This window comes from Vigna unguiculata, chromosome 7 (assembly GCF_037176805.1).
Source record: "Vigna unguiculata cultivar grain cowpea cultivar isolate G323 ecotype 2 chromosome 7, ASM3717680v1, whole genome shotgun sequence".
Taxonomy (NCBI): Eukaryota; Viridiplantae; Streptophyta; class Magnoliopsida; order Fabales; family Fabaceae; genus Vigna; species Vigna unguiculata.
Genome location: NC_140798.1, coordinates 12,011,538 through 12,027,565, shown reverse-complemented (window position 1 = coordinate 12,027,565; position 16,028 = coordinate 12,011,538). Strand labels below are relative to the sequence as shown.

The 16,028-nt window shown below is 34.2% G+C and overlaps 1 pseudogene across 1 annotated transcript; it reads left to right on the top strand.

Annotated features, from left to right (window-relative positions):
* Positions 1–3,854: 3,854 nt before the first annotated feature.
* Positions 3,855–6,264, top strand: LOC114191471 (protein CANDIDATE G PROTEIN-COUPLED RECEPTOR 7 pseudogene; annotated as a pseudogene). The gene is made up of 2 exons (XR_014996837.1): positions 3,855–5,380; positions 5,821–6,264. The product of XR_014996837.1 is annotated as a protein CANDIDATE G PROTEIN-COUPLED RECEPTOR 7 pseudogene (transcript).
* The last annotated feature ends 9,764 nt before the right edge of the window (positions 6,265–16,028 follow it).

Genomic DNA, 16,028 nt, shown 5'->3' with positions numbered 1-16,028 from the left:
TCCTGCGGGTTCTCGCTCAGGCGAGCTCATTCTCGCCTAAGCGAGATCACTCCTCGCTCAAAAAGAAGGTGAGTCGCTTGGGCGACAGCTCGCGTAGAAAAGCTTGGGCGAGCCTCTTTTAGTCTCGCTTGGGCGAGGCATGCTCGCTTGGGCGAGAAAACCAGTGCCCGCCACTGTTCTTCCATGCAGCAGTCACACAACACACTCCCAAAAGTTAAAACGACATTCTCATCAACTCACAGTAGCATCCAGACCATAGAATCATGCAATAACAGTAGAACAAGCAGAAAATGAACTAGACAAATGGACTCTAGCTTCCCTTACCTGGAAAGAGCTAGCGGAAAATCTCGACTCTTAGGCTACGAGCACCATAGTTTAGGGGGTAGATCTGGGGAGCTGAAAGGAACGGTGGAAACAGTTGCCAAAAGGGTTATCACGGTGAACCCTAACTGAAAATACGAAAATCCAAAAGAAAGGGGAGAGTACGGACCGAAAATACTTACGTGGATGAGGGAAACTCTCTTGGGATCAAATGGGTCTCAAAACCCTAACAAAGCACTGACGAAGAAGATTGGGAGAGCAAGACGGCTGTGATTTCTATAAAGGCAAAAAATGAGAGGGTTAGCTGAGATTAGGGTCTTTATTACCTTATGGGCCAGCCTTAGGCCCAACTCGATTTGAGACCGCTCCTCTAGAATTATGGTAGAAAATAAATGGGTTTTACATAATTAAAAAACAAATTGACAAAAATAAGATTGGAATTCAGTCCCGAGACCCGAATTCCCACTTGAAAGAAAACCCTACTATCATTGTAATATTTAAGCACATTATACTATACATGTGAATAAAATAAGAAACCATACTTATGGAAAAAAAACTATTTTTTGGATTTTAAAATTCGGTTAAGTTCTTTTTTGAATTTCGAAAATTGTTATTCTTTCTGAGCCAGATTTTAATATACGATAGAGTTTTTTTTATTGGATTTCGAAATCCAGTTATGTCTCCAAATCTGGTAACTGAATTTTGAGACGTTCATTGTTTTATTATTCGACGTCTGGCCGGGTGGGGGGTGGGGTGGATGGGTATGAGAAAGGTGAAATGCAGTGTGTAGGGTGAGGGTGATGGGGTAATTCTAAGGAGAGAGGATTTTTTTTTTTACTTAGACAATGGTAAAAGGGTAGGATTAATAAGGAAATTTGAAAATGTTTAGCGTACAGACGAAGTACTTTGAGGTGCAGGAAGAAGACCTCAGATATAAATATTAAAAAAATGGGGGCTTCTCCCTGCACCTCCAATAGTTCTTCTGTACCCCCAAAAAAGACTGTTATGCCCTTATTTACTACGGGTGAGAGAGTGGGTGAAAGTGGGTGGAACACAATAAATTTCATTTACTGCGTCGCCAACGTCCTGCACCCCCAAAACGTTATTTCTTCTACTCGCGTTTCGTTTGTTCTCCATCCCAGTATCGGTTTTCATTTAAAATTTTGCTCTCATTCTCTGTGGTCCGTGGTCCCTGAGAGTTTTAATTTTTTTGTCCTTCATTCGTTCATTCTCTCTGGTGGTGGTAGTCCCTCTTGGTTTGTATCACTTTCATTTATTTTTTTTAAAGAATGTTACACCAATTACTCTCAGTGTCTTAACTTTTTGTGGTTATTGTGATCGAATGTTGTGTTTAGGATTGTGAGTAACTGCGCTATCTTCTCTCCAAGTGCTAGTTCCCATCCAGGTTAACCTTCACCTTCAAGCTTAAGTTTTTTTCTGTTTGCATGTGAAACGGAATTTGTTTTCCGTTGGATAAACTATATAACGAAATCTTTTATGAAACGGATTGTGGAATGCGTTTCAAACTTTTACCAAACGGAATACAAAAGCCGTTTTACGAAAAAATCAAAATGTATGGGAAACGGATTACAGAATCCGTTTCATAACACTTTGAAACGGATTCTGTAATCCGTTTCAAAAAAAAATTGCAAATTTTTTTACGAAACAGATTACAGAATCCGTTTCATAACACTATGAAACGGATTCTGTAATCCGTTTCGTAAAAAAATTTGCAATTTTTTTTGAAACGGAATACAGATTCCGTTTCATAACACTGTGAAACGGATTCTGTAATCCGTTTCAGAAAAAAATTGCAATGTCTCCATCAAGCTCGAACATCAATTTCTCCATCATCATGCATCCTGAATAAAGTATTTGATGATTGAAAAGAAAAGATTGATTAGAAAAATAAGGTTTCACAAACAACTATGCATGTCTCAACAACAAAGAGAATAAACCGCATTAAAGAAATGCTTTCAACAAAGCAGATGAATTCACACCCTTCAGACAAATGTGTGGTGGCAGATTGGTTTCTACACAACAGGGGCTCCACAAACACAAGAAAATAAAAAATGTCACCATTCATAGGTGTGAATGGTGGTGCATTGCATTTGTGAACAGAGAGCAAATACATGGAATTGTAAGCCACAAAAAGTTATATCCTACTTTATAAAAGATTTAGAGAATAGCTATCATCAGATATAATTAAAAAGGGGTACAAGATATCACTATAATTTCTTATTTTTAATTGAAGTGACATAGATGTATAAGATATCAAACTAGCTCCATCAAATAAATAATGGAACATAATATGATAAAAAAACTTGCGTTGAGCACATAAACTGACCACCTATTAATTGATGCCAGGGATTTCTGACCACCCAAAGTAATAAGTGTATTAACTGCGACATAAGTTGTGGCAATATGAGGCATCCGTAGAGAACATTCCAAGGATATAAATAATTCATTACTCTTCTCCAACACTAAAGAATAGAAGTAGAACCTAAACCTAAACTCCCTTTGTAATGTTCTCTTTACCTTTGCAAAAGCACAAAAATTATACTATGTAGGAAACGGATTTCACAAACCGTTTCAAAAAAAAAAAAAACCCTAAACGGAATGTGAAATCCGTTTCATCTATGTAGGAAACGGATTTCACAAACCGTTTTAGAAAAAAAAAACCTAAACGGAATGTGAAATCCGTTCCATCTATGTAGGAAACGGATTTCACAATCCGTTTCAGAAAAAAAAAAAAAAACTTACTACAAAACGGATTTCACAAACCGTTTCAGAAAACAAAAATAAATAAAACCCTAAACGGAATGTGTATTCCGTTTCATCTACCTAGGAAACGGCTTTCACAAACCGTTTTAGTAAAAAAAAAAATCCTAAACGGAATGTGTATTCCGTGTGATCTACCTAAACGGCATGTGTTCCCTTTCACGAATGTTACAAACGCATCAATGAAATATAAAAAACAAGACATGGATCAGTGAAATATCGCTAAAATCAATTACAACATACACACTTAACTGCGCAAATGGAGAAGATGGGGTTGCACGAAAACAGGAGCCTGCGTGCGCTGCTGGGAGAAGAACAACGGAGAAGAACACTAACAGCGGGAGAAAAAGGATGTGGAGAAAAAGGATGAGGAGTGTGTGGAGGTGGGGAGGGTGCGTGGGAAGAAGAGGAGGGATAAAAGAGGTCAAAGATTCTTGGGGGTGCAGGGGGTGCAGGCTGGAGCAGGGAATCTGCTTTATTTGGGGGGTGCAGTGTATGGTTTCGGGGGTGAAGAGATACGCGGTGAATGGCTTCACAGTAACTGATTTTTTTACCATAGACAAACATGGAAATAATTTAGGTTTTAGAGGTACAAGAGAAATCATTGAAGGTGTAGGGAGAAGCCCAAAAAAAATTGGGTCGGTGAAGAAGTTGGGCCACAATAACCCAATGTAAAAATTGCCACTTTTCGGGAATATTAAAATTTGTTGCAATATCCGCGTTGCGTGAGGACTAATTGCTCACGACGTCGTTTGCAAACGCGGCATTGTTTGTCCACATTGCAATCATCGACGCTGCGACCGTATTTGCCTTCAACCATACGCCAACAACCCAAGGGAACACTCGTTTACTTCGATCTTCAGGTCATTGCTCCTTTCCTTTCCCTAATTTCTCATTTCCAATTTCCAACGGTCAAAACCTAGCCGGTCAAAAATGGGGAAAACTGCCTTAGCCACCGTCGTCGCCGCCTTCCTGCTCCTCCTTCTCGTTCCCCCCTCCACGGCGGAGATAAAAACCCTCACCATAACCTCCGACACTCGCCCCATGATCCTCTTGGAAAAATTCGGGTTCACGCACACTGGCCACGTGTCGATCGCGGTATCCTCTGTGTCCGTTGTGGCGTCGTCAGGGTCGCAACCAGACCCTTCCCGGTTAGGGTTCTTCCTCCTGAGCGAAGAGTCCCTTCTCCAAGTCCTAATTGAGATCCAGCAAAACCCTAGCTTCTGCGTCCTTGACTCGCACTACATCAAGAGCCTTTTCACCTTCCGCGACCTTTCTCCCCCTCCAGCCGCCTCCGTCAACCGCACCTTCCCCGTTACAATCGCCAATGAATACAGTCTCTTCTTCGCCAATTGCGCGCCCGAAACCTCCGTCTCCATGGCGGTCCACACGGCGCTCTACAACCTCGACCCCGACAACTCCCGCGACTACCTCTCCGCCGGCCAGACCCAGCTTCCCTCCCTTTTCTCCCTCTTCTCCGTCGCCTACTTCGCCTTCCTCGGCCTCTGGCTCTACCTTTGCCACTCCAACCGCCGCTCCCTCCACCGGATCCACCTTCTCATGGGTGCCCTTCTTCTCATGAAGGCCCTCAACCTCCTCTGCGCCGCCGAGGACAAGCACTACGTCAAAATCACGGGTACACCCCATGGCTGGGACGTCCTCTTCTACATCTTCCAGTTCATCCGCGTCGTCCTCCTTTTCACCGTCATCGTCCTCGTCGGCACTGGCTGGTCCTTCCTCAAACCTTTCCTCCAGGAGCGCGAAAAAAAGGTCCTTATGATCGTCATCCCCCTCCAGCTCCTCGCTAACGTCGCTTCCGTAGTCATCGGTGAAACCGGCCCCTTCATCAAGGACTGGGTCACTTGGAACCAGGTCTTCTTGCTCGTCGACATCATCTGCTGCTGCGCCATAATCTTCCCTATCGTCTGGTCCATTAGGTCTCTCAGGGAAACCTCCAAAACCGACGGAAAAGCCGCCAGGAACCTCGCCAAGTTAACCCTCTTCAGACAGTTCTACATTGTTGTCATTGGCTACTTGTACTTCACGCGCATTGTTGTCTTTGCACTTAAAACCATTGCGGCGTACAAGTACCAGTGGGTGAGCAATCTCGCCGAGGAGACTGCTAGCCTAGCCTTTTATGTGGTCATGTTCTACATGTTTAGGCCTGTGGAGAGGAATGAATACTTTGTGCTCGATGAGGAGGAAGAAGAGGCCGCGGAGATTGCCCTCAGGGATGAAGAATTTGAGCTGTGAAACAAATTCACTGACTACATATCAGGTTCTTCAATCACTTTGTTGCTACTTGATAGTTGATCCATCTACTGTTAGAGATGTGTCGATACTTGAATACTGTGTCAGTATGTTAAGTTTTTGTGTGTGTTTGCAATTAATATGCGGAACAGAAGAGAAGGAAGAGTGTGATCATGTTCTCTGCCATTTTCACTTTAGGAGCCGTACTGTACACGCTTAGTTGTTACTTCTCTCTCAAATGCATTTTTACTGTCCACAATCTCAACTTTTCTTGTTGTTCTCTATTTTTGTTCAGGGTTGTCATTTAATTAGTGATAGCAATTGCTTCTTGATTTATGTTACATAGGATGTCTTGCAGTTTTCTTCATGTGTGTGTTCCTTCTATGATAAAAGGCATTCCTGTCATAATTTGTAATATTGATTGATTTTTAGATTTAATTCACAAGGGCTTTGATGTTTTTTTATCAGTGCATGGTTGCATGCGTGGATGACTTAGGAGAAAATTGACATATTGAGCAAATGAAGGTGCAATTGAACAGAGTAATACCTGGCTCCGCATTTTTTTTCAGAGTACCTTGAAGCAAAGCAAGACTTGATTGATGGGCAAGTGGGGATTTTGTGGTTTAACTATACTGCGTAACTAGTTACGTATTAAATGTATGTATGATTTTTTATTCGCCCTTGGTATTTACTTGTTCTATTTTGTGAAAGATGTGCTAGAAATGCTGTTGTGTTTATTGTTTGATATATAAACTGTGCAGACTCATATAAAACGGATACTCAGTGTAGAGTTTCCTGCTTGAAAGCGTTAGAACTAGTCACCTTATGTCTGTTCTTATCTCAGTGAACTTCACTTGTTTAGGAAAAAAAGCCCGACCTTACGTTGTAAAAGGTAGGCCATATTGGTTTTTACATCATAATCTCTCTGGTATTCGTAGTGTTTCCCCAACCGTTCGAGTTGAATGGAGTATAGATCTAGTTCTGCGTGAGAGGATAATCTTCTATTGGTGCTCATGTAGAAACTGAGTATAGTTCTAGTTCTTGAAGTTTGTTGATGCAACAGAAAAGTTTATGAACTTTTAAGGCACAGGATATAATTTGTGTTGGTTTACTCATCCATTGAACTTGGTGCACTCATGCTTTTGGTTTGAAGTCAGCTTATATTAGTGTCATCTTTTGATTGCTGTGATGCCGATGTTTTGTATGTTCATATTTAGAAATGATGCTTTGAGTGCAAAACGGTGTTTAGTCCGATACTCCGATTAACCCTTACCTCCTGAATTTTGTATGGTCCAAGTGATTTGGTAGTTTATTATAGTTGTGTACAGATTTTTGCAATGCATGGATCTGATCTTCACTTATGGGCTCTTTAGAGAAAATGGAAGTAATGTTTGGTTATATCTTCGAATGATCATCTGCCACCACAAGATAATTTGTTATGAAATTTTACTTAAAATAGAAAGGTATAGATAGAGTTTTCTTTCCTTTATTAAAAGGCTAAAATACTCTTTTAATCTTCTAATTCTTATAAAAAATTCAATTAGATCTTTAGTTTTTATTCAATTAGATCTCTAGTTTTTATTTGGTCTAATTTAGTCCTCTAATTTTATAAAATGATTTAATTAGATTGTTTTTGGTTAAATTGATGTTAGATTTTGGTTGAAATTAATATATCAAATCACTTCATTTAAGAAGTTTAAATATTCAAATTAATTTTATTTTTTAGATGAAGTGATTAGAAAAATAATTTAAGGTTAATCTAACTTAAAGTATATAATTGAATTATTTTAAAGAATTAGAGGACTAATTGAATAAGATAAAAAAGGAAGATCTTATTGAATTTTTCAGGGAAATTATAGGATGAAATTAGGATTTTAATCTAACTTTAAACTTGTTCATACAAAATTTTGCTTGATGAAATTGCCATATAACTTATTGTTTTAGAAGAATTTATTGGAAATTTGCAGAAGCCTAGTATAGTTTAATTACGTGAGTTTGAGTATCATTTTGTTTAAATTAATCGTGAATAATTATTTTTTAAATTTAGTTTAGTTTTATTATTTTATAAGTTTAGAATTAACACTTCTAATCATTATTAAAACCAGGTTACGCACATGCGATTAATAAAATACATTTTTTTTGGTAGAAAATGTCAAAAAAAATTGTACTTAATAAATGTTAATGAGACTTACATTTATATGGTTTCTATTTAGATTTATCTGTGTTTTGAAATTTGATTTAATACATGAAAAATGTTAAAAAAATTGTACATGATAAATGTTAATGAGACTTACACTTATATGGTTTCTATTTAGATTTATCTGTGTTTTGAAATTGATTGGATACATGTCTGGTTTTCTTCAAGCAAGTAACATTTTCAAAAATTAATTGGTAAGATTTGGGAGACATTCATAGCAAGGGATTGATAAGATTCGTCCTATTCATTAAATTTAGGCATCCACGTGTTGGAAAATACAATACTTTTTTATTGGAAACATGTAATGAATTTTAATCAATTTTATTACTCATGAAAATACTTTGATCATAACAATTTTTAATGTTCTTATAAAAGTGTATTATGACTTTTTAATATTATTGTAGTTGTTAAAAATAATCATTTTGTTAAGAATGTGCGTGAAAATAGGTTTTGATCCAAAAGTATTAATTTTAATCGTTTTTAAAAAAATTTATGGTAATGTTTTAATCATTTTTTGTAACTGTGTTGATGTTATATTGAAGGATTATGCTAAACTTGGATAAACAAGTGAAGTAAATTCTTTAGTAAGGTGTTATTGTTTTTGTATGATGTGATCTTTACATGGTTGTAGAATTATGTGGATGATCTCCTGAAAGACGACAAAATTTATTGTGAAAAGAATTGAAATTATGTTTGATTCAATTATATATATATATATATATATATATATATATATATATATATATGTATGTATATGTATGTATGTATGGAGTATTATTTAAATAGATGTTTTTGGCATTAGCATTTAGAGAGTGATGAAGGATTATCTTGTTCCTTTTTAAGAATATTGAATATGGTGTGAGTTGATTAAGAAAGCTAAGTGAAATCCCCACTGGACATTAAGATAGCAAGCTATCTAGATGTGAAGGTTCCTTTCACAAAGCTCAAGAGAAGAAGATGATGGATTGATTCAAAATAAAAAGAAAATGGAAAGCACATAAACCATAGAAAACCAAGAATAATTAAAGGAAGATGAAAACATAAAATGGAAAGGGAAGAAATGGTAAAAATGTGAGAAGCACGCCATTACAAGGCTAGGCTAGAAGCCATGGCAACCTTGAAGATGAGTGGATGTGTGCCGCCACTTGCTATGCAAGATAAGGCTTAAAAGTATTCACTCTCAAGGGAGGAAACTCTCACAAATGGTTGAGACACAAGAGTGTTTTACTTCAAAATCTTCAACCCTTTTACATGTCTAGGAGCACCCCTTATATAGAAGAGTTTAGGGGCCTCTAAGCAAATAAAAGATACCTAAGGATGTCTCTACAAAAACCTAACCCTAGCTTCTAGAAACTAGGTCAAATAAGGTTACAAAAAATAAGAGACAAAAGAGCTAGCTATGGTGTGTGCAAGGCTAATTTCATTCTAGCACAAAAGGAGACAAAGAATGTGTCTCATATGTCTCCAAAAAGTGGCCAAAGAGTGCTAAAAACAAAGGAGACCAAAGGTACATAGGTACACTTGCTTCATGCCTTTTACTTTATGCTTTATGCCTTTGCTTTACTCTCTCTTCCACATCATTTATGCTCCCCAATCACCATGCGCCACCTAGTATTGCTTTCTTACTCCTAATTAACCTACAAAGCAAATAAACATAGATTAGCATGTTGGCTTAAGTCAAGTCAACTATAGTCAATAAGTCAAACCTAGTCAAAGGTCAACAAGTCAACTAAAGTTGATTCAACTAAGTCAACTTTGGGAATCAAAAATAATAAACACATATGAAAAGGGATGAAGGATTAATGAACTTCCTTTCTAAACATGCTTAGTCTTCTTAAGCATGTGCCTTCATCCTTGATTGGGGTCAATCCTTCATCAGAGAGGGGGTGGTATATTATTGCCATTTGTCTTTCTTTTTGTATATATTACTTTATGTATAAGTCAAGACAATCCAATTGTCCTTACTCAATATATTTATTTTTTCTGATAAAAAAATATATGAAACTGAATATAAATAAAAATTTTAAAGTATTGAAATGTTAACTTTTGTTTATTATATTTCCTTTTCTTTTTTTATGGTTAATAGGATATTATGATATTTTTTATTCATCTAAAATTTTCTTTTATCAGTTTAGAAGTTATAAAAAATTAAAATGTCTTTTAATAAAATACATGAAAATATTAAGTTTTTTTAAAGTATATTATTTATATATGGGTTAACTATATTTTTAGTCCTTTAATTATTAAGCGATTTTAGTTTTAATTTCTCTTTTAAAGTTTTGTCTAATTAGGTCTTCATTCTTTCAAAATTCATAGGATAGTCCTTAATGGCAAACAACATTACTGATTTTATTAGTGATTTTTATGACGTGACAAACAAAGTGTCACATCACCACCCTATTTTAAGACATGTTTAGTGTGAGACTTGCTACTTTGGAAAATGAATAATTAGACATGTTATTTTCATTTAGCAGGGATGGAATTTGAGGAAGACACCACATTATCGTTTATTTCACTCACTCGAACTAACAAGGGATTTGAGAAATTCCATAAAATGTATCACATGTGATTTGGTTTTCATATTGAAGGAAGAATCACAATTTTTATGAAAGGTTCTAACATAGGTTAAGAAAGCGACGTAGAAGAATTTGGAGAATAAAAAATGCATTCAAACAGAGGGGGTTGAAATCGCGATTTCTACAAGTGAGGTTAATTTGCATAAACGTTTCATTTTTTTGAATGTTTATGTGTTTGGTGATGTCATTTAGGGTTATGGTTGTTTGAATTTGTTCTAATTGAATGCTGATTGAAAATGTAGGGTTCGAAAGGAAGAGAGAATTGATTGAACCATTCGAGGGATAATTTGAGTCCCAAAGGCTGAAAGGAACTTTAGAAACCTAGTCACCCGCACTCCTATTCTTTTTGGTTTAGATGTAGAAAAAGGTTGTTGCTTTATCTACCTGGATGTTAAGTCCAAAGGCAAATAAGTTGATATTCTATTGGTAAATGATTAAGTTTTGTCATGTTTGTTTTTGTTATTTGCAATTTTCTTATTGCATCAACTAATACCAAATTACATAGTATCAGGGGGAGACTCCAGTCCTACCCCGTCTTCTTAGGATTAAGGTTGCAGCACAGTTTGATGTAGAAGTGGCTATGATAGCAAAGAGCAGAAGAGAATAAAGATATGTATTCTATATAATAAGATAATAGTTGAGAGCACTGCTAGAAAGATAAAGATGGCGATAAGAGATTCATTCTGTCTTTCTTCACTTCTTATCTTTATCTATGATATTAACTTGAACTTGAAGACGAGTCTTATTCATAACTAGAAAGCAGATCGAAAGAAGCATAGGTACACTGAACACTAACCCAATCCAGATGAAACTACTATTATCGGAACCCAGCTTCTCTTTTTTAGCGAATAAAGATTGAAGTCGAAAGTTCAATATGTTCGTGTTTCGTCTATTATTTATACTTTATTTTTTGTATTTTTATCTTTATGTATTTAGAAGTGGTAGGTGATGTTTTGTTTCCTCATTAACATTATTGTTTTTACCTTTTAGAAGGACAATGGTCATTTGAACTACATAATGTTGAAATTGAATAGAAAATTAATGTTGAATATAAACTTTTTAACTTTTATTTACCGACGTTAAGTTTGTAAATCTCACAAATTGATTTTCTTAACGTTGAAATTGAATAGAAAATTAAATAACAATATATCTAAATTATACTACACTTAAAATAACTAAATTCCTAGATCATTGTGCATTAATTTAGTTTTAAAAATAAATCTAATTTAGACCATTAATCTAATTCACTTTTAAAGTTGAGATAGACCAATTTGGCAGCGAAATGGATCTTTGACAATCAAATTATCAAATTTAATTTAAAAAAAGCATATACTAATACCTAAATGTTCTCTATTTTATAGAGTTAATTCCTTGAATTCACCACAACAATCTTAAGAATAAATAAACAAGATTGTACCATATGAAAATTGCAACGCAGTCAATTGTTGAATGATTAAAATAAAAATTAAATCCTCTGATAAACCCAAAGATTCACCCTAAAAATAAATGTCTCTTCAACAACATTAACTAACGGGGAATGATATTATAATAAAGAAAATTTTAATAAATTTTGACAATCCTTTATCCTTTATCCTTTTTTCAACCAATGTGAAAAACTTAATTAAATATATAAAAATTAAAAATTAAAATTTAAGTATCTTTAGTGTAAAAAACAAACTTTGTCAAGTTTATAAAAATTTTCCTTTTATCAAACTATAATTTTTGTTAACTAATTCATATTCAACTAAAAAAACTTGTTATCCTCTTTAACTTCAAAATTTGCAGGTTCCGTCACCTCAATACGCCCCATCTATCAACTGCCAGCCTCATAGATCCCTTGCACATATTGATCTTTCCACTATGCTGAGTTAAAAATAAATGCATTAAATAAATTAAATTAAATGCATTAAATGAGGTTAAACGGAAAGCACTCCAATGGAAGAACACAATGACAATGCACAAAGAAAGGAGAGAAAGGTATGTCGTAGAACAAATGAGAATGGAAAATTGAAATGGAGACAAATTCCAATGCATCGAGCCTTAAACGGTTAGTCGCATATTAAACAGTTTCATCTTTAAGTCAAAATGAAAATATTATTCCAAAACAAAATTGTTACCAAATTTAAAGAAACTTGTTACAAGAACCTATATCAATACCCCAAATTTTTCACTGGATTTTTCATCCCTCACAATTTTGGAAGAGGGGAAGGGAAAATGCTCATGGAGCTTCCGATTGCAACTGTCTTCGTCGATGAATTTCCTACTCAAGCAAAGGAGCGCGAAGGAAGAAGAAGTACCCTGCCATATCCATTGCTGTGCGATTGAAGAAGAAAAAGAGGAATGTCTCTCGTGGCAACGTAGTGAAAGCGACGACACGACGACAATTAGCGATAATAGGGTCTCGTCTTGGAAGGACCTTCGATCTGGGTAGATATTGGAGAAGAATCCTCTACAGAGATTTAGGAGGTGAAGCAACCTTTCATGGAGATTTGGAGGGAGAAGCTCTACCCGAAAAGAAGAAGATGGAGTGAAAAATCATTTTATTTTTTAAATTAAATAATCTGTCACGTGTTTTAAATAAAATACTAATATAGCACTCCGTTTGCCAAGTTAAAAAATAAATATTACCTATGTTAATCATTAAAGACTTATGCCATGAATTTTGAATGAGGACTTAATTAGAACAAACTTTGAAAGAGAAACTAAAACCAAAATCTTTTAATAATTAAGGAACTAAAAACATAATTAATTCTTTATATATATATATATATATATATATATATATATATATATATACTTTGCATAACACATAAGAATTACATAAAACAAAATCAATCATTCAAAAAATGAAAAATAGGCAATAATAGCCTCTAAGCATACCGTGTTCTGTCCAAGAGGGCCCCTAAGAGCCAACTAATCAAATGTCAAACATTCTAGTCATGGACCTTGCAATGGTAAAGGTCTCATAGTGAGTTGGGATCACATTTCTCGTCAGTGACTACAAAGAAAAAAAACATGAGAGAACTGAACTGAGAATACAACTCAAAAATCAAATATACAGTTTATGATTTCATCTCACAAAAAACGCTTAGACCTATTTGGGAACTCAGTACCAAAAAATTACTTAGCCATTAGGGTTTATCACTTTTAATCAACAATGCAGTAAATGAGCTTCTATCACTTACCTAGACGCTTCACAAATCCACCAGCTGCGAACGAAAACCCCCTTTGCCTCACAATGTCCAAATGTTGCCACTGAATCACCTCCCAAATGTGCCACTCAATCACCTCTTTGTCGCGAACGGAGCGGCTTCTCTGTTCGCAAAGAAAGGGCTACTCAAGCTCTTCTTCAAATGTTCGCAAGTGTCCGCAGAGAAAGGGATTTTCTTCGTAGTCGAAGATAGGATCGTTGCAGAGCTGAAGGATGAAGGAAATCATAGACAAATCTAAAAGTCGCTCACTCTTGATACTCGGTGAAGGGACATAGTGGGTCTCACACTCTCTTTGTGCACTCGTTCAAACTCACCTCTCGAAAGGGGAAAAAGGGGATTGTGAAATCTGCAAACTTTCCCACCTAATAATTTCATAAGAATTTGTTTTTTTTTTTTAAATTCAATCACCTCTTCGACACGCTATCAATTTATTTTCTATATATTTTTGCTTCTTTAAATCGGATTTGTGTCCCTTAAGTCGACGCCCTTTGCGTCGTACTGCAATCAATGTCCATTTTAGGACGTTAAAATGAAACATTCTTATAAATTTTGACTTTTGAAATTAGTTCATATCACGATATAACTGCTAAGATTGAGAGATTTTTTTTCCCAGACAGCACTATTCCGCTTTTTTTTACGTGAATAGCACACTGTACATTAATATTACATGGATGACACATTTTTTATCTTAGTTGGGAATTCGGTCCTCCGGGAGCCGAATTCCAACTTGTTATGTTTATTTTTTTTTTTTGGTTCCAAGTCAGAATTTGGTCTCTAGGGATCTGAATTCTGAACTTGTTTTTTTTTTTAAATTAGAATTAATTTTTTAAAATTTTTGTAATAAAATAGATATAAGATTTATTTTTTATCTTTTATCTTTTGTAAAATTTTTATCTTAAAGGTTAAATATATATTTTTTTAGAAATAGATATAGATTTGTATTTTTAGTTATTTTAGGTATTATTTGAAAGAAAAAGAATAATAAATAATACCTAAAATAACTAAAAACACAATACTACATCTATTTTAAAAAAATATATTTAACCTTTAATGTAACATTTTTTACAAAAAGAAAACAAAAAATAACTCATATATATTTTATTAAAAAAGTTTAAAAATATTATTTCTAATTTATTTAAAATAAAAAAACAAGTTCAGAATTCGGATCCCTGGAGACCGAATTCTGACTTGGAATAAAAAGAAAAAAAAAAGCATCATAAGTTGGAATTCGGCTGCCAGAGGACCGAATTCTCAACTGAAAAAAAAAAAACCGTGTCTTTCACATAAATTTAAACTACAGTATGCTATTTAAGTAAAAAAACTGATCAACCGTGCTTTTTGGAAAAAAAAATCAAGATTGAGAATCTTGATGAATAGCTATAGAGAATGAAGTAACAAGTAATGTACAAATCAAAGCATTATTTTTTCGAAAGGCACAAAGAGCAACACTACAGTAGACAATTAAAATAAAGACAATAAAACCAAATAATGAGAAGAATAACAGGTCCAATAACTTGTTTAAGGATGTAATTTAAAGCTAGATATGTTAATATAATTATGGAAAACAAGTGTGGAAAATAATAACTAACAATTTTCCTTTCAAGTATAACCTGGATCTGATTGATCATTTAAAACCACTATTCATCATTTGGAACTGCTTTTAGCTGCCATAATAATATGCAGCCTCATGGGGCTCCAAATGGTTCCAAGAATCACAACAAAAACCGAGCTTCCAACAAAAGAAGGGGAAAAAGAATTCTGAGTTTACTTATCGTGTTAGAATCATAACCTTTTGGGAATTAACTTTTTCAAAAAATAAAAATAAAAAAATTATTCGTATAAATTGTAATTTATTTTGACTTATATATTGCTCTTTTTGGTCTTTATATATATATATATATATATATATATATATATATATATATATATATTCTTATTTCTTATTTTCATTATACCTATAAAAAGTTTTGAAATTAGAGTAAAAACAAAAATCAGTTTGTAATCTTTAGCTGCCGACAAAGAAATTGCTACCTGAAATTTATTGGATGTATGCAATAAAATTCTAACCTGATAGATTTTGTCTTCAACCTTTTAATTTACATTTTCTTAACTAAAGAAAAGCTTCAGTGTCCAGAGAAGATCTACAAAGATAAACATCAAACACATTACATTTCTTTTTCCAATCTAGGTTTCTTCAAGATGCATGAAACATTTCTCGAAGTAAGATTATCATACACTTTTTTATTTAAGATGTTTTAGAAAAAAAAGAGTAAAATACTTTATGTATAACTGTTCTAATTTTTATAATTATACAAATTAATTTTAACTTATAAACTCACTTTTCTTTCTTGAAAATATTTGTATTGAAAATTTATTTTTATGGGTCTCCTGTTCCATACACTGACCTAGAAAAACAAAAAAAAAATGACAAAATTGACAAACATTCTATAAATTGGATTAAAGTAGATTAATTTTTTATATTTTAATAAAAAGTAATAAAAATAGTATTTTTTACCTTATTTAGTAATTTGTAATGTATCATTCTCCTTATTTGCTTTCTACTTTCTTGACTATTCACACGCTCTATCTTTCGATGCAATTCGATAGCCTTAACATTTGCAAATAGGAAACTAAAAATAGTAACACACATATATATAAAACCCCCAATCCCATATTTCTTCCTCCGTAGTA